Below are 20049 nucleotides of genomic sequence, written 5' to 3' on the forward strand. Positions count from 1 at the left end.
CTCCCTAAGCCTCAGGCATGGTGGACCTTTGCTTGGGCACTGGCCAAGTCTGTTCAGGCCAGTCTGAGTGAACACAAGGCCAGGTAAACACAGCTTCACGGGAACACATTTACACATTCCTTCTTGAGAGTCAAAGAGTTTAAGAAAAAGGTGGGAGGAGGTGATGGGAATCGTTCCTACCAAGGTTCTTTTTTTTTTTTTTTTAATTTATTTACTTGACAGATAGAGATCACAAGTAGGCAGACAGCAGGCAGAGAGAGAGGAGGAAGCAGGCTCCCTGCTAAGCAGAAAGCCCGAGGCGGGGCTCGATCCCAGAACCCTGAGATCATGACCCGAGCCGAAGGCAGAGGCTTAACCCGCTGAGCCACCCAGGTGCCCCCTACCAAGGTTCTTGCTCCCCTGTTGAAGTATGTTGCTGCAGTTCCATTGTCCCTCCCCCGCTGCCAGAAGGATGTGTGGCATTATCCTCTTTACTTGTGTTATTCATGGAGCAATGATAAAATTGACATTCTGTAGGGTCCCTGTCCAGTGACTCTGGAAAGTTTGATAGTAAAGAAAGAAAATCAACATTGATAAAAATAAAGAAAATACACACAAATTAAGAGAAAGAAATATGTAATTCTAAAATTGCCGATGAATCCCAGTATGTACCCGTGGAAGTAGACTTGAGCGAAGAGATGAGAGTAAAAACAAGTACAAATAAACCAGGAGCTCTGCTTCTTCCCATGCTGTTGACAAAGGCAATTCAAATTCTTAAACATTTTATCTATTTCCATTTGCTGTCTCTGTGACTATTGTTTTCTCACCCAAAAATGAGAACGTGGGGCTGAAATAGCTCCATATTCCTTTTCAACTATAAAGTTCTGATTGTTTTTTTTTTCAAAGCTAAATAGAAAATTATCCACACACCAAAAAACTCAAATAGCATTATAATTTTTAAACTAGAGAAATCACTGTTCAACCTTTTGAAAATCTTCAGGTTTTCAGTCAACTTTACATCACAAAGCAGCCATCTCCTTTCAAATTAAAACAGGAAGGAGAGAGCTCCTCATAGTAAGCTAGAACTAGACTGTTCACAAACAGGCAGTGTCGATGATGAGCCCACCAACCAAATACAAATCAAGTCCTAAAGGTTGAAAGCTGGAATGTGATATTAAAAGGTCATTTTCCTGTGAGATCATAGAATTTCATAAAGTAAACTTGGCCTGCTAGGAAGGAGGAATCAGTACTTTGAATAGTGTCCGCCATGGGTATGTATGAATGAACGTTTGTGAGTTTAAATGATAGTGTAACATCTTTTAAATATACGTTCTAAATTGCTATAATAGACAAAGTACAAGTAGTGGCCTAGGACCAACTTCATTGGCAGCTTTAACATAACTAAAACATTGTATCATGGGAGTTAACAAAACACACTGACTTTAGATTTTTAAAAGCAAATGCTGTAGTCACTGCCTTGCATGCAGTAATAATAAGGGGATTGGGGGGCACTTGGCTGGGTCAGTTGGTGGAGCATGCGACTCTTGATCTTAGGGTGGTGAGTTCAAGCCCCATGGTGGCTGTAGAGGTTACTTAAAAATAAAATCTAAAAAAAAAGAAAAAGAAAGAAGAAGAAGAAGAGGGCTTTTGTTTATTTACAGAAATAGCCTTTAAGTTCTCTTTTAACCAAATTTAAGTTATCTTCAGCTCCAGGATATGCATGAGCATAATTTTTAAAAAATATTTAGGGCTCTTTCTGCATATGGGAGGGAAAGAAGAAGGAAAAGGGAAAGATGGGGGAAAAAAACATATCTCAGATAGGCTTAGGGAAAGAATTCACTGGTTGACACAACTAAAAAATTTACAAGGTAGTTCTGGGTTTGGGCACAGCCAAATCCCGCAGGTAAACCATGTCATCAAGAATTGGCTCTTTTCTCTTTCTCATCTTTACTTCCCTGTGCCTTGATTCCATTCTCAGGCAGGCCCAGCTGTCATGGTGGCAAGACGGTTGCTAAAAGCTCCAGGCTTACATCCTCACAACTCCAAGTCCAACATAAACAATAACAAATGCTTTCCTTTCAAGAAATGTAGCTTTGCATCTCAGCAAGCTTTGATTTGGCCAAGAAGAATCAGTGTTCTCATTGGCCAGGACTGAGTCAAATGCTTTCCCCTGGAGGCAGAGTTAGTGTTAATACCACCAAACCAGGGATGCCTGGGTGGCTCAGTAGGTTAAGCCGCTGCCTTCAGCTCAGGTCATGATCCCAGCGTCCTGGGATCGAGTCCCACATCGGGCTCCTTGCTCCGCAGGGAGCCTGCTTCTCCCTCTGACTCTGCCTGCCATTCTGTCTGCCTGTGCTCGCTCTTGCTCTTTCTCTCTCTCTCTAACAAACAAATAAATAAAATCTTTAAAAAAAAAAATACCACCAAACCATAGAAATCAGAGTGAGAAAGAGGTGATTTCCCCAAGGAAAATCAGGTTGCTATTGTGAGAGAAAAAAAAGAAAGAGGGAAAAGAAAGAAAAGAAGAAAGGAAGGACAGGAGGGAGTATGAGAGAGGTTGAGTGAGCGAGAGAGAAAGAGATCTAAAATAGAACCACAAATATCTATTGTCCCTTTCTAGCTGTTCGAATTCCACACACACTGTTTTTCCAATATTTTCAGTTTCAAAATGTCACTAACCCAAGCCTCCACCTCCTCCCCATAAGGAGGCAATTCCGTTGCACCTACGTGAGGTAAACTCTTCTCTGTTGGGTCAAGATGAACGAGCAGTCCAAGTCCAAAAGATGTTTATTTTTCCCAACGTATCCAAGTGGAGAGTGAAAGAGGTAACGATGCGCTCTATTTAGAAGACATACTAACATGCGTCGATCACTTCCTACTGAACAAGAAGAGTAAAGACTATTTTTTCCCTGGCTTTCAAGTCAATGACCTGGAGAGGAGAAGTATTAAAAACCCCCCTCTTTCCTCAGGATGCATGCCAGCTGCATTTTACAATGGGAATAATCACCCCGTCCTCAGGGAGTATATTACATTCAGTGCTGGGGAGGGGCCCAGGGAATCAGACTTGAGTTCTCAAGTTCCAATCCTATCTCCCGCTATGAATCCCATCTGTTTGACTTGGCATGCAGTACTTTCAGCCTGGGACTGAGAATTCACCTTTTCACAAAGTATCCCTGTTTTTTAGTCAGGGAAACAAAAAACCACTTTAAATGGTCCAAGTGTCAGAGAGATTTTAATGCAACGCATAGGTTACACAGATGATGGATGAGCTGAGAAGCCAAATAAGGATGGTGAGGCCATCATCCTGAGATGAGCAAAAGCAGAAAGCCACTAAGACTCCTAGGACGGAAGAACAAAAAGTCAGGGGGCCAGGCATCCCTGAGCAGACGCTGCAACGTCGGCTGGCAAGTCGTGTAGGGGCCAGATCTGGTGAGCAGTTTCAGTCGCGGTGATGCCACTGATGACAGAGGGGGAGGAGAAGGAATACAATTTGTCCCTCCTCTCTTCTTCCACTGTCCAGGTGATGCATCTCATTGGCTGAACTCAGCTGGTCATAGCTGACCCAGAAGGTGGGGGAACATAGTGTGGAGCCTTACATCTCAGGCAAGAAAAGGGCAAGGAATAAATCTGCCAATAAACAGGCCCGCCCAGGTCTGACACAACATGCTTGTGGATTTCTGGGTCTCAGCCATTTTGGATTGCTGACCTAGAGCAAGAAGCAGATTTCTTAGCAAAGCCCGATTTTCTTCCCTACCTGCTTTGAGATACATTAATTTCAATCTAAATCTGTCTACTTATTATAAAATGGCATCAATTAGAAAACTGTTCAGTTGCAAGTATTTGAGAACTCAACTAACAAACATTTAAAAAAAGAAAGTTGTTTTTGTAATAATTTTTTTTAATTTTTTATAAACATATAACGTATTATCAGCCTCAGGGGTATAGGTCTGTGAATCACCAGGTTTACAGCACACTTCACAGCACTCAGCATAGCACACACAAAAGAAGGGTTTTTAAAAAATATTTTACTGGCTCCTAGAAACACGTTTTTCAAATTTTCTTGTTTATGAAATTAGGTTATCATTGACAATAAAGTGAAAAGAAAGCATTATATTATTGTATAGTTATCGGCACCATTTTTCTTTCATAATGATACATAAAATGATGCTATGTCTTAGAGTTCATGACATCTCGGGTCATGAAATGCAATGCTGCAAATCCTTCATGCAACACGGGGTCTGAGGTGGGCAGACCTAACTTGGTTCACCCATGCTATCAGGTACACAGGCCATTTCCACCTTCATTTCTGCCATGAAGAAACAGAAATTTTCTTCTTTATTCTTGTCTCCTTGTGGTAACAAGAGAGTTACCTCAGCATCGTGCCTATGTCCCAAAATGGAAAAATCAAAGGGAAAAATTATGAAAAGCAAAAAGGATTGCCTATAGCAAGTCTTTACTTTCATTTGGGAAAAGTCACACAACCCAAAGACTTACCCATGCTCATTAGTCATGCCTGAGTCTATGGACTTTCAGATTGACAAGAGAAGCTGGGTGTCAAGGAATTTGTGTTATAGCCTCTATGGCAGAGGATGGCAAGGGAACAGGCAGTCGGAAATGATGGTAACTAGGAGGATAAGACATTCTTGGGAATGATAAGCATAAATTCAGGATGGTGACCATCACAGAGGGAATTTAGAGAAATGTGACTGAAAAGGTATACATGGGGACTTAAATTATGTTATTTTCTAAGCGGGATGGAGACTACCTGGTTGCTGCATTTTTAAATATCTTTTTGTATACCTGAAATAGATTATGAGAAATGAAAGAAATTTGAAGTTCTTACTGAAGGCATTCTGCTACAAATAAATGAATAAATAAATAGTGATTGATTTAGATTTATGGCAGTATGTAGATGAAACATACTGAAAGGTCCTCCTGACTAAAATAACAAAAATGCTACATTTAAAAATAAAAAGGAATTTTCAAATCTTCCTAAAAAGCTACAAAAATAAAAACTATGTGGTATGGGCATGAGCAAAGACATAAAGGCCCATAGAGCAAATTGAGACTCGAAAAATAAACCCTAATGTTAACAATCAAATGATTTTCAACAAAATGCCAAGACAGTGCAAAGAGGGAAGACAGTCTTCAAAAATCATGCTAGGACCAGTAGATATCCACATGCAAAAAATGCTATTAGACCCCTACCTCATATCATACACAAAAGTAAACTCAGGATGGTTCATAGACTTAAATTAACTAAAACTGTGAAGTCCATAGGGAAAATAATGTAAATCTTTATGACCTTGGATTAAGCAATAATTTCTTAGATATGACACCAAAACCACAAGAAACAAGAAAAGATAGATAAATTAAACTTCACCAAGATAAAAAAAAACTTTGGTGATTCAAAAAAGTCACTATCAATAAAATGAATAAAGAGCTGCTTTAGGGATTTCCAGAGTAAAAGACCCACAGAACAAATAGGAGATATATCTATGTATGTATATCTGTATGTTTATATCTGTGTCTCTATCTACCTGTCTGTCTGTCTATCTATCTCCAGAGAGAGAGAGAGAGAGATTTATTATGAGAAATTACTTCATGCAGTTATGGAAACTGAGAAGGCCCATGACCTGTCATTTGCCAGCTGGAGCCCCGGGAAAGCTAGTGGTTTAACTCAGTCTGAGCCCGAAGGCCAGAGAACTAGGGGAATGAGGATGTGAATCTGAATCCAAGGGTGGGAGAAGATGAGATGAGCTGTTGCAGCTCAAGAAGTGAGGCCAAAGAAGAAGAAGAAGAAGAAGAAGAAGAAGAAGAAGAAGAAGAAGAAGAAGAGGAAGAGGGAGAAGAAGAAGAAAAGGAAAGAAAGAAAGAAAGAAAGAAAGAAAGAAAGAAAGAAAGAAAGAAAGAAAAAGAAAGAGAGAAAGAAAGAAAGAAAGAAATCCTCCTTCCTCCTTCTCTTGTTTTATTCAGGTTCTCAAGAGATTGAATGATGCCCGCTCACATTGGGGAGAGCAATCTACTTTCCTGAGTCCACTGATTCAATTGCTAATCTCATCCAGAAATGCCCCCAAATACACATTCAGTACATTCATAATAATGTATAATCTGGGCACTCTGTGGCCCAGTCAAGTTTTCACTTAAAATTCACCATTAAAATAGCCCATAGAATGGGACAAAATATTTGCAAATCATATATCTGATAAGGGACTTGTATCTAAAATGTATAAAGAATTGTCACGACATAATAATGAAAAGACAACACAATTATGGTGCACCTGGGTGGCTCAGTTGATTAAATGTCCTGCTCTTGATTTTGGCTTAGGTCATGATCTCAGGTTTGTGAAATCAAGCCCACATCAGGCTATGCTCGGGATTCTCTCTCTCTTCCTCTCTCTCAAACACAAACAAACCAATTTTAAAATGGACAATCTAAATAAATTTTTCACCAATGAAGTTATACAAATGGCCAATAGCACATGAAAAAGTGCTCAATATTTGTAGTCCTTAGGGAAATAAAATCACTTCACACATACTAGAATGTCTAGAATCAAAAACACAGACAATAGGGGCGCCTGGGTGGCTCAGTGGGTTAAGCCGCTGCCTTCGGCTCAGGTCATGATCTCAGGGTCCTGAGATCGAGTCCCGCATCGGGCTCTCTGCTCGGCAGGGAGCCTCCTTCCTCCTCTCTCTCTCTGCCTGCCTCTCTGCCTACTTGTGATCTCTCTCTGTCAAATAAATAAATAAAATCTTTAAAAAAAAAAAAAGACAGACAATAGCAAGTGTTGACAAGCATGTGGAAGAATTGGAACCTTCATATACTGCTGGTGGGAGAGTAAAATGCTACAGCCATTTTAAAAAAACAGTCTGGAAGTGCCTCAAAAAGTTAAACAGAATTTATGTGAAAACGTCTACGCACTCGAAAATGTATCCATGAATATTCATAGCAGCATTATTCATAATAACTGAAAGCAGAAACATTTCAGTGTCCATCAATTGATGAGTGGATAAACAAAATATTATTTTAAAGGATTATTAATTGTCAGTGAAGGGAAGGAAGTACCGATACATGCTACAGCATTGAAGAACCTAGAAAACATTAATTCAGTGAAAGGAGACAGTCACAAAAGACCATGTGCTTTATGACTGCATTTCTAGGAAATGTCCAGAGGCAAATCCATAGAGACAGAAAGTAAATTAGCAATTGTCTAAGGCAGGGAGGTGGGAGGAGAGGAAGTTGACTGCTAACAGGTAACGGGGTCTTTTTTGGGATGAAGGATGTGTCCCCATATTAGATAGTGGTGATGACCGAACAATTCTAAAAGTAATAAAAATCATTGATTGGACATATTAAAGGAATAAATGTTATGGCCTGTGATTTAAATCACAATAAATCTACTTTAGAAAGAAAAAAATACAGAGGCATTTAAAAAATAGGTCAGTGAGTTGTCGCCAAGGTGATTAACATACCATGCCCAGAAATGAAGTAAAACCAGGAATCCCTGGACATAAGCAAGTATCAACGCCAGCTTTGCCTCTGACAGATTCTGCTGAACTCTGGCGAACTTGAACCTGTATTGTGGTAACTTCACAGGGTGTGGGGGACAGAATATACAGACTAGGCATGTTTAAGGGGAGGATTCTATCATAAGATCCCCTCTAAAAATTGGTACTGCATCAGAGTAAGGGTGAAAATGAAATAAATCCTGTCATGCTACAGAGGGGAAAATTCTTCCTTGAAAACATATAACCAAAAGTGTGCATTCATATGAGTTTAGATTTGTATTCATAAAAATGTGTATATTCAAAACAACAACAACAAAACCTGACTCTAGAATTTCACGTGAAGTGTCCTCCCCCTCAGTTGGGTGCACCCTTAGGAAACAGAAGAAAAGCAAGTCGCAGAAAAATGCTTACAGCTCTAGTCCATTTATTAAAAAAATAATAATAAAAAGCAAAACTAAAGATGTTATTTAACGACATATATGGGACAGTGAAACTGTAAAGAAAACTGAGAGAATAATTATCATTAAAGTTTGCTTAATGGTTCCCTCTGGGGTGTGGAACAAAAGGGGGTCTTAAGGCACTGGTAATATTACATTTCTTAATCTGGTCATTATAGATCAGTGTTAGTTATATTTTTATTCCTTAAATGATACCTATGTTTTTATTGACACTTTGTGTATTTGATGTTTCACAATAAACAATTTTTAAATGCTGTCAGATTACTATGTGGCAGACAGAAGGGGAATTGCAATCAATCAGCCCATCTATCATTAAGTACGAGGATTTTGCACTTGGATTGCTTTGAACGAGTTTTAGGTTTTCATTCCATTTTAATGAAATCAGAACTTGAAATCACAGAAGATACATTATTTATGTGATTCATGCAAGAAAGACTTCAGAGACCTCCCATCAGCAAAACCATACTAAAAAGAAAAGCCTTGGTACTAACATCAAAAGATTTATGAATGAAGGCAATTTATAAGCTATAAAATGTTTAAATTTTAGTTTTAAGTTTCAACATTTAATGTATATTTGTAGGCAGGTAGTGCATGTATACATATGTATAATTTCCTTAATCCAATTTTATTTTCTTTCTTAAATTAACTGACCAACCATCAGTTCTATTCATACCATATAGGAAAACATCTACTCTATTAAACATTAAGGAAATGGACCAAGATTTTGATTTGTGCAAGGTATTGTTTAGGAACTAATGTGAGTTGAGAAAAGAATAGCATAGAGTTTATGCATGCTGAAAAAAGAAGCTTGATCTTTAACTTTTATTCCTGAGAAAATATAAAACTTAAATATTAGGAAAGATTATCTCCAATATGAGTGAATATAGCATAAATCGTCTTCAAAGGAGTTTTTACTCATTACTTATTCATCATTCTAACTTGAAAAGCAATATGTCACTTTTCAAACTACTGAAGCAAAGTTAAATATATATAAAGAGAGATGGCTATGTAAACCTCATTTATATATATGTGTCTCCATTTGTTTAATTCTGCCTTTCAACACTCACTGGAAAAACAGGAGATTATTCCACATCTGGTCTTTTGGTTAAAGTTAGCAGCGATTTTTTTGTTAATCTTTGGAGTGATCAGGAGATTTGAAGGATGTATTAATCCTACTCTGAGTGTGTCAAAGTAGATGTCTTTGTTCATTTCACAAAACCAATAAGAGTGCTGTTGTGAGGATTAGATTCTGACAATTCGATCCAGATGACTACTTTATTATGGAAAATTATTCTGCATCCCCATCTAATCCAGAAAGCATATTCATAGAGAAGGCTGTGTAGCTACACTAAAATACAGTGGCAAATATTAAAATTAAAGGTTATAAGAAGAAACACAGCTGTTAAAGGGCAGTGACTGAGTGAATTCATTTCGTGTTACATATCTATGATGTGCATTATTCAAGATTTTTTTCCAAAACTCATTTCAAAGGCACTCACTTTAGCATTTCAAAGGTGGTGGATAATATTTGGGCAAAAAAAAAAAAGTTTCACTTCTTTTAAATACAATAATAATAGAGTTTGAAAGCTAAATATGCAAAGGCTTATAAAATAATGTGTGCCAGGGAGTTCTGAATGTCAATTGTGTGCACAGATGTCTCAGTTGGAGCATAAAATATTGGCATGTTTCATAAGCAGTTTTTCTTTCTGGAAGAACTTACTTGCACTTGTGCAGTGACATGAGCTTTCTTTATGACATAGAGGAAAACTGATAATCTCAAAAAAAAATAGGTAAAAATGTGGATCTCCAAATTCAACTGATACTGGGTGTGAGTTATTAAACACATAAAATGTTTCATAGAAGTATTATCTGGTTTTTGCTTTTATTTTAAAAATTCAAAACATATCAGGACCTATTTCACCTCAGAGAAGTATGTTCAAACTACCTTAAGCTTTAAAAGTTAAAGCATGTGGTGCTCCATTCCTGAAAGTCCATATTTTAGAAAGAACATTGATTTAACTCTACATTTTTCCAAAAATATGATGCCTCTCTTCCCGTTGCAATATAAAGTCAGAGGCTAGTTTATGAATATTTGCTATTAGTCCATTAGTGACGCAATTGGATTCAAGGATTATAGAGAATTTGTCCAAGAGCAAGATTTTCTACCACTATGTATAATTCTTCCTCTTGAAACTCTGCTTCCCAAAGTGTATTTCATGAACTACTAGTTTGGGTCTTTGCAACATATAGTCAAACAAAGTTTTCCATTGTCAAAGTAGGTTGGAAAGCACTAGAAGGTATTCTTAGAGATATATGAGACCATGGTGTTTTGAAAATTTTCTGTAGTAGACAAAGCTGTTTAATTTACTTTTTTAAAACTGAAACTTCCCGGTTTGCATGACCTTTTGCACATAACTCCAATTCATATCCTTTGATATGGGTAGGCAAATGCTGTCCTATGTAATGTAATCAAAGAATGCATTCCGGTTGGCTTTTAAATGAGTATTCATTTCTATGAAATGCAAACAGTGATATATTCATATTTGTAGTAAAAAAAAATACTTTGTATGTAATTGTTAATAAAAGCCTGATATTTTACTGATTTCTCTTTAAGGTCAGCATCAGGCTTCCCAGAAATTATATTTGTTTATTTGCTTTGCCTGAGTACAGTAGTACAGAGATGAAAGAATTTGAGGAGTATTGTCTCATAAAATATGGGATAGTTTTCAGATAATAATATCAAGAAACTAAAGCTTTCAAATGAGAGAAACAGAGTGAGGGAAACCTGAAACTCTAACCTCTAAAGAAGGACCCGATTCGTGGTCTTTTGAGGACTCCAGGCTTTCCAAACCCATCTCAGGGCCTTTCTGTATTTTAGAAATGTTGCCAGGGTTTGAAGGGCAGCTGTGAGCATATTATACTACGTGACCCACATGTAGTTTTTTTTTCCCCCCATTTTCATCTCTTCTTGTAGGAACCAAGCCAAATATAGTTTGAGATGGGATTACTCAGTTGAAGTTTATAGAATGGTAGCAGTTGTATCTTTTGTTGAGTTACTTGTATAAACAAGAAATTATTCATTAATTATGTCATAACTACATGAACATCAGAGTACTCCACTGACCTACAGTTCATTCTGTTGCAAGTACCCTTCCTGCCTGTTGTCACCTAGCTAATTAATACATCTCAAGGTCCTATATCGTCTCCAGGAAGCACCACAGACCTAGCCCTGAGTATCCTTATTCAGTGCTCCCAAAGGAACTTGTACTTATTTCTGATCAGGTCACCCATTTGTACTTTAAAAAAATTATATTACAAGAAATAGTCATAAATACAATGGAATATTTCTCAGCCATCAGAAAGATGAACACCTACCATTTGCATCAACTTGGATGGAACTGGAGGGGATTATGCTAAGTGAAATAGGTCAATCAGAGAAAGACAATTATCATATAGCTTCACTCATATGTGGAATATGTAAAGGACAGTAGGGGAAGGGAAGGAAAATGGAATGGGAAGAAATCAGAGAGGGAGACACACCATGAGACTCTTGACTGTGGGAAACACATTGAGGGTTGCAGAAGGGAGAGGGATGGGAAAATGGGGTAACTGAGTGATGGGCATTAAGGAGGGCACATGATCTAATGAACACAGGGTGGTATGCAACAGATAAGTCACCAAACACTACCTTAAAGACGAACGATATACTACATGTTGGCTAACTGAATTTAAATTAAAAAAAGAAGTAGTCATATAAAATAAGCCAGTGCACTTACTATAAAAATGCTGTCGAGAATGTTATTTTAGAAATCACTTTCTATCTTTTATATAAAATTTCAGGGAGCTCTTTTTTGTATAATTCAGTGCTATAAAAAGCTTTTGTCTCTTCTCAAAAACTCATGTGATTCTTCCTTTTGATAATGAGAATGATACAACTGATTATGTGTTTACTTTTAGATAAGGCTGCCAGGAGGCTTTGGGCCAAATCTAAGGTTTATTTCAGAGAAACTTTGAAGGTTCTCATAAGGTTCTTTTTGTATAATTTTTTGGTCCTTTTTTGCCATTTCGTTTGTTTTAATTTCATGTATCTTTTGTCATAAGCCACCTCACAACTTTTGTGAAAAAAGTCGGGCTTTGATAAATAGTTATAAAAATAAAATGTAGAGGAAGAGGCCAACAGTCTAGTGAATTCCTTTGTTCTTGAGCAAATGTGGATTATTAAAATCCTTTATTTGTTTCTCTTTTTAGTTTGGGTTCTTTGTTTGTTAAGCCAATTGCATCAGTTTTGACCTGTTTGAATATTCCTAATGAATCTGGTTTTGGTAAGGAATAAATTTATTAAAACTGAAACTGATTCCAAAGGTTTAATTAAGGAGATCTGGCCCATGTACAACTCCTGAAAGCACACTTCACAATTAACCTCCCTCAGCTTGTTTGCACTCATCTCTTTTATTCCCCCCTCAATTTCACTTAAGTAAGTTTCCTTTATGTAAATTCTGGTGACCTGGGAATGCATGTATAAATTCTCCATATTTTGAAACCGTAGCCCTGAAATGCTAGGGCATGTGGGGGGCATTTTCTGCTTGCCTCTCTTCAGTGCCACTGAATTACTCCTAAGCATGTCACTGTTTTTTAAGATTTCTTATTACTTTGTTTTTCCATTTAAAAAAAATTCAGTTATCTAATTGCCTTAAGTCTTTCAGAGTATATGAACAACATTTAACAACAGCATTGTGATGGCAGAATCCAAACTTTGGAATTTAGACCCAGAGATCTGAAGATCTTACTTTGGGTGATACAAAGAACGTTGTTTGTTTTTTCCTCTTTGTTGTACTGCACAGATGTTCTACTTAAGCTACCAGGGTATTATAAATCATGAATAATGTTAAAGCATTACAAAGAGATGAACATACATTTTATTTTATTATTTTTTAAAGATGTATTTATTTATTGTGGGGAAGGGCAGAGGGAGAGAGAGAGAGAGAGAATCTCCAGCAGACTCCCCAGTGAATGTGGAGCCTCACCCCATGATCATGAGACCATAACCTGAGCCAAAATCAAGAGTTATCCACTTAACCGACTGAGCCACCTGGGCACCAGAACAAGCATTTTAGAATTAAACCTAGAAATGGACAGGCTTTCTGGAAAGAAGAAAGAATACAAATTGGTGCTGCTTAGAGAACATATTCTTCAGAAAGTCATCACTCACCCAAAATATTGTTAAGCGTGAACACCCTCTTCCCTTGTGATTGGCTCGTGTCCTCATGAGTACTAGCACATCAAGTCAAGAATTTTCTTGGAGGCTCTTATGAGACATGTTTTTTCATTTATTCGTTCAAACATGTATTTATTAAATGCCCACTTTGTACCAAGCTCTCTTCTCTGCTTGGGACATATCAGTGGGCAAAACCAGCAAGGATTGCTAGTGATTCTTTATAATAACAGACAGAATAAATAAGTAAAGGATATGACAAGCAGAAGGTGACAAACATTACTAAAAAAAATTAGGAGAGGGTAAGGGAGATATGAATGGAGGAGCGTATAGGAAATTTTTAAAGGATATTCAAGGTAGGCCTTGAGAAGGAAACGATTTACAATTTGTTGTTGTTATTGTTTTTTAAAGATTTATGCATTTGTTTTAGGTGGGGAGGGGCAGAAGGAGAGGGAGAGTCTTAAGCAGACTCCCTGCGGAGCTCAAAGCAGGACAGAGAATTTGGTCTCAGGACCATGAGATCATGACCTGAGCCGAAACCACCCAGGCACCCAGAGAAGGAGACATTTGAACAAAGATTTGGAAGAGGTGTGAGAACACTCATATGAGGATAGAAAAGTTGTTAAAATCATCTGGCTCTGACAAGATAGAAAGAAACAAAAAGAGACATCATGTTATTTTGACTCAATTTTATCTTCAAATCGGAATGTTTCAAAGCGATTGCAGCCCTAAGTGAAGATAAGCAGGTTTTTTATTAGTTTTTAGTTCCAAACACAAACTTTATCTAAAGTCAGGAAGATGTGGTTGTTCTCACACACCCTCTATGGTTATCATGAGTTGGAGCAGAAATGCAGTAGATGACCTTGAAAATAACAGCAACTCACATCACATAAAATGTGATATACATTAGATACCTAACATCAGACACTGCAAACAGGTACCAAAGCTTGACAGTTCATACAATGTTTTCCAGGAGATTCAATAACAATACATCAAGATGTAATCTTTTCCAAGACAAATTCATCCTTCCCAAGCTGCCAGAAACCTTTTATCTGCTTCCCAATGCCTGAAGTCATATATCAGGCAGTCATGAAAATGCCATGAATGCAAAAGTAATTTTAATGAATCAAAAATGGAAGGCAACATGTCCACAGATGTGTACTTTAGGAACTGTGATCAAACGGACAATTTAACTTATTCAATGTGAAAGTGACCGTTGCTAGATTAAATCACAATCATAGAGATTATATTATTTGAAAATACGAGATGAATAGATTCAAACACAGAGATTTAAAAAAAAATAATAATGTATTTTCAGGTAGTGCAGTCTACTGATACTGTTTAACAGGTCCCGACGGTCAACAAAAAAAACTAGACCTGGGGTCTTCACTTACTGCCCAAACTCCAGCAATCCTCAGCCTCGGTTCTTTCATCTGTTCTCCTCCCCACTGTACTGTGTTTCTTGGTTCTTTTAATGAATCACATAGAGAACTACCATCAGAACACATTTAATACGCCACGTGCCGTCCCGGATGTTTTTACATGAATCATCTCACTTCATTCTCACATTCTGATATGTATGTGTGTTCAGCATGGAGGAAGTCGGGGGAGAACATGGAATCTGAGTGACACTTTACAGGAGCTCAGGGAGGATGACTGCTCAAAACCCACACACACATAGGAAGAAGTAAAGCTAGGATTCTCTGCTCAGGTTTTGTAGCTCTGTTGAGCCATCTGCTACTGCAGAGAGGCCACTATGATAATTACTATTTGCGTAGCATCGTATTGTTGATAAAGTACGTTTATATTTAATTTATTTAATTATATCATGATCCCCTAAGATCATCCTAATTATCTTGGTTTTCTTAAAAATTATCAGTCTACAGGACTGATAAAACTTTGAAAACCCTACAGAATGTACGAAAGCCACATGCCTGTCTTTTGTGTAAGAACAATTATAAACTCTGCTTATATGACAGACTCATTAGATTGCTTCTATCTCATGATTACAGAAGACTGAATTTTCAGTAAATACAATCATGCAAAGTATGGCAAATTACTCAAGGATATTTCCTCCATACTTTGCATGATTGTATTTACTGAAAATTCAGTGTGGACCCCTGTTCTTCACGTAATATATATATTAAGTTTTGACTTTTATCTTTAAGCACTTTAAAGATTTTGTTTTACCGTTTTTTATTATCTATAGTATCTGCTGAGAAATCTGTGACTTTTAGAACTGTGGTTCCCCTATATGTAATGTATCATTTCTTTCTTGCTGCTTTGATGATTTTCTCTTTATCTTTGGTTTTCATGATGTGTGTGGGTATGGTTTTCTTTGTATTTATCCTGTTTTGTGTTTGCTGAACATCTTGAATTTACAAATTAATGCTTTGGACATATTTGGTAAGCTTTTGACTGTAGTTTTTAAATAGTTTTCTCTGCCTAATTTTTTTCTACTTCTTCTAGGATTCCAGTTATTTGCATATTAGGTTTTTTGATATTGTCCTGCATGTCCCTTGGGCTCTGACAATATTTTTTTTCCCGATAACTTTTTTTAAAAATTTTATTTATTCATTTGACAGAGAGAGACAGTGAGAGAGGGAACACAAGCAGGGGGAGTGGGAGAGAGAGATGCAGGCTTCCTGCTGAGTAGGGAGCCCAATGCAGGACTCAATCCCAGGACCCTGGGATCATGACCTGAGCCGAAGGCAGATGTTCAACTGATTGAGCCACCCAGGCACCCCCTGATAATGCTTTTAAAATATTTTTTATATATTATTTATATACAAATATATATAAATTATAATTTAATATAATGTACAAATTTTATATATTTATATATAATTTAATATAAGTTATAAATTATATATAAATATATATTTATATATAATATTTTATATACTATTTATATATATAAAAGATATATATAAAAACATATATATATCTTTTTCATATTGGACAATTTCTACTGATTTGCCTTCATGTTCTTACGTTTTTATATGTTAAATCCATTTTGACATTAGGCCCATCAAGTAAGTCTTTTTATTTAGGTATTGTACTTTTCCTAGGTTGGTTTTTTTTTTTAATCTTTTCTATGTATATGATTCCCCTCTTGAGTTTTACTATCTTTTCATTGATTACAGTATAGTTTCCTTTAACTCACTGAATATAGTTATATCAGTTGCTTTTGAGCCATTATCTGAGAATTCCAACACCTGTGTCATCAGGAATTTAGCCTCTCCTTATTATCTTTTCCTTAAGGAATACATTCCATTGGGGCACCTGGGTGGGCTCAGTCCTTAAGCAACTGCCTTCAGCTCAGGTCATGATCCCATGGTCCTGGGATCGAGTCCCACATCTGGCTCCCTGCTCAGCGGGAAATCTGCTGCTCCCTCTCCCACTCTCCCTGCTTGTGTTCCCTCCCTTGCTGTGCTTCTCTTTGTCAAATAAACAAATAAAATCTTAAAAAGAAAAAGAATACACCCCATTTTCCCACTAGTTTTTAATGCCAAGTAATTCTAAATTTTGTCCTTGACATTATGAATATTGTTTTGGAGTCTCTGGATTCTGTTTTATTCCCCTCTAAGGAGGTGGTGCTTTTGTTTAGCAAGAAATTCACTTAGTTTGAAACAAACTGAAGATTTTGTCTTGCAAATAGTGGATAACAGCTTGAATCTTATTTCAGTTCTTTTATCTGGATGAGTAGAAGGAAATTCTATTTTGAATTCTTTTATCTGAGCTGTTTGTATTCTGTCTTTGTTATTTTAATTGAATTAGGGTTTAGACAAAAATTGTCTGAGTACGTATACGGAGTTTAGAGTTCTCTGGTTCTCTTTTTTGGAATTCCTCCCTCATTCTCTAGCTGCCCTGGGCTCCCTTCTCTTGGCTCCTCAGGCTAGAAAGATAGCAGGCATTCTGTGTGGGTTTTTGCCACCTTGCACCACACCACAATTTTTGTCTGTCCATAGGTCAAAGCCGCTCAAGATGGGACATGCATTCTGTGTTGGTAACTTCCTCCACAATTCTGTGTGCTTCTGTCTACTCTCTTGACTCCTCAGGTTGTTGTTTTACTGTCTGGAGTTTCCATTTGTTACCTGTGGAAAGGTCAGTTTGTTATAAGTCTACTTCTCCATACTAGAAGAGGAACTCTCCAAACCAAAATAATAAAAAAATTATCTTTTTGCTTATAAATAATGAATTATAAGAATTATCAATGCTTGAGGTGCCTGGGTAGCTCAGTCAGTTACCCACTCTTGGTCTTGGTTCAAGGTCTCCTTCTCAGGGTCAATAGTTCAAGCCCTGTGTTGGGTTCCACACTGGGCATGGAGCCTACCTAAAAAAGGGTGCGGTGGGGGGAGGCCTGGGTAGCTATCGCCCTCGCCCCGCAAGGACGACAAGACGCCCTGGTTTGGATGTATCGTCTCTCTCTTCTCTCTCCTTATTTCCGCAAGTCTACACACTTATATACGCTTACGTGACCAATCAGTGAGCAGGGTACAGGAGGGAGCGAATCAGGCTGTGCACCTAAACGAACAACTTCGCTAGCAACCAATGCTGTTTACTTCCTCTTTGGGCGTTCCGCTTAGTCTCACGAGGCAATCCTAACCTGGCAACTAGCCAGGCGCCATCTTTTAATGGCGGAGGCCGCCCTGGCCAGGGGCCTGCCTCCGACAGGTAGCTCGATTGGTTAAGCATCTGACTCTTGATTTTGGCAGCTCAGGTCATGATCTCAGGTTCGTGAGATCAAGCCCTGCATCTGACTCTGTGCTGGCATGGAGCCTGCTTAAGATTTCCCCTTTCCCCCTGCCCCAGTCCCCCTGCCCCACACACTCTCTCTCAAAAACAAAAACAAAACGCATGCATGCTTGATCTAAGGATTTTGTTTTTGGCATGTGTGTTTAAGGGAAATTTCCCTCTACCTGTCCCTTCCTAACCACCATGTTCCTATCATAAGAGAAGTTTATTTTTGTATTCTGTTTCAGATTGTCTAATAATCACCCTTTAATAAGCTGATAGGCAACAAACCTATAGATCCAAGTTGGTGCTATTCAGATTGTGGTTTGCCAATCAGTGCCTATACATGAACTATTGATTGCCTGTCCCTGATGAGATGAGAGCATTATTTTGAATATGTGCTTAGGCACCTTCATGTAACTTTCATGAAGTCATTTTAGATCCCTCACATATAAGAAAAAAAAAATTGGTCATGCATTTTGCCTGCCTTCAGTTTTTGTTTAAGTTTCATTTATTTAGTAACTAATTTTTAAGCATTGGTTGATAATAGCTTGGAAATTGAAAATAAAACACTGGTTCTTCCACAGATCATTTGAGAAACGCTGGCCCAGATTTCAAATAAGAAAATTACTTTTTGGAAGGTCTTTAAGTTAACCATTTACTAGGAGAGATTGAAAGAGGACTTCATCTACCTCCATTTTGACCTCTGTCTATACCTTTTAATTGGTTAAAAATTCTTTTTTCCAGCTTATTTCTTAACTCAGGCAAAAGACCCTGTGGGCAAAGCATTCCCTGATTGGGAACAGAAACTACCCCCTCAAGCAGTCAGGACTGGCCTGAGCCAGCAGGACTCAGCCCATGGTCCATGACAGACTCTGAGATAATGATCAGTTTAACCTTTACTGCCTACCCGCACATACCCACAGACTTTGTCCCCACATTTTCCTTTTATAAACTTAGAAGTATTTTCAGCACTTTGGAGATAGTCGAGAGCATAGTGTGCTGTTTTCCCAGTGTTGATCTCACTGAGATAGATTCCTTCCTTGTTTCCCCACCACTAGTTTTCTCTGCCTTTGGGTTTTGTCACCTGGGAGTGGCTGCACCTGGTCTGTTTGGGAATCCCTGGAGCCAGTTATTTTGCACACCTGTGCCCCAGGGTACACGATAATCTTATGCTGTAATTTAATTTTAGCAAAAGTTCCTGAAGACCTTGTTCTTTTAAAAGACAAGAAAACTGAGGTGAAGAAAGTCCTAATCAAGGTGATTTCTCTTGGGTAAATGACACAGCAGCCAACATGTCAGAAAAAGAATTAAGCACTAATTTAACTTTCACCTGAGAGTGATCTTTCCTTGTTGTTCACACCCTCAGAAATTACTGCTTTAATGATTAGAAGTAAAACAGTAAGTTCAGAGGAAGAACAAATAATAATCGCAACAGATCCATTGACTGAGATCCTTCTGTGCAACCAACTCTGTATAGGGAAAAACAATTATTTTATGTGGATATTTTTATTCCCATTTTAGGGATGAGAAAGCCGTGTTGGAGAAGCAACTTAATTGAAATCATAGAGCAAGTATGTGACAGAGTCAGGATCCCAATTCAGATTTGTCTGGTTCTAAAATCTCTACACTAACTTTATTTATTTGATTTTTATTTTTAAGTAATCGCCTCACCCAAAGGGGCTCGAATTCACAACCCCAAGACCAAGAGTCTCATGCTTTACTAACTGAACCAGCCAAGTGCCCTGCAGTATTGTTATTAATCCCCAGATAGACTCATATACAAATTATTACATCATTAGGCAGATGATTTCAAGTGCTCTATTAACACAGTCCTAGAAACAACTGGGCTGTAGAGAGTGCTTGGGTCTCCCTCATCAGTATTCACCAAACCTAGCCTAGAAAAATCTATGTCATAGTATCAGGTGACAAGTGAGTCAGCATTTTCTACCTTCAGGCAGGTAGAAATCAGGAATCAATAAGCAAATTCTTTATGAATCGTTGTAGATGTTTATGCTTGTTAAGTGTTTCTAACTGCCTATTGTCTTTGCCTATTAGAGGAGTACAGTTAAAGGCCCTTTTAAAAACTATATAAATAAAAACTAACAGCTGCCATCCTATCCTTGCAAGCTGGAGAATGAATGGAAAGGTAAA

The 20049-nt window shown here is 37.7% G+C and overlaps 1 long non-coding RNA gene across 1 annotated transcript; it reads right to left on the reverse strand.

Moving 5' to 3' along the window:
• Window positions 1-265: 265 nt before the first annotated feature.
• LOC116600099 lies at window positions 266-19642 on the reverse strand. Its single transcript, XR_004289497.1, has 3 exons — window positions 19570-19642; window positions 15089-15092; window positions 266-277 (listed from the first exon to the last, which is right to left on the reverse strand). It is a non-coding gene; the product is annotated as an uncharacterized LOC116600099 (long non-coding RNA).
• Window positions 19643-20049: the final 407 nt, after the last annotated feature.

Source organism: Mustela erminea, chromosome 9, assembly GCF_009829155.1.
Source record: "Mustela erminea isolate mMusErm1 chromosome 9, mMusErm1.Pri, whole genome shotgun sequence".
Taxonomy (NCBI): domain Eukaryota; kingdom Metazoa; phylum Chordata; class Mammalia; order Carnivora; family Mustelidae; genus Mustela; species Mustela erminea.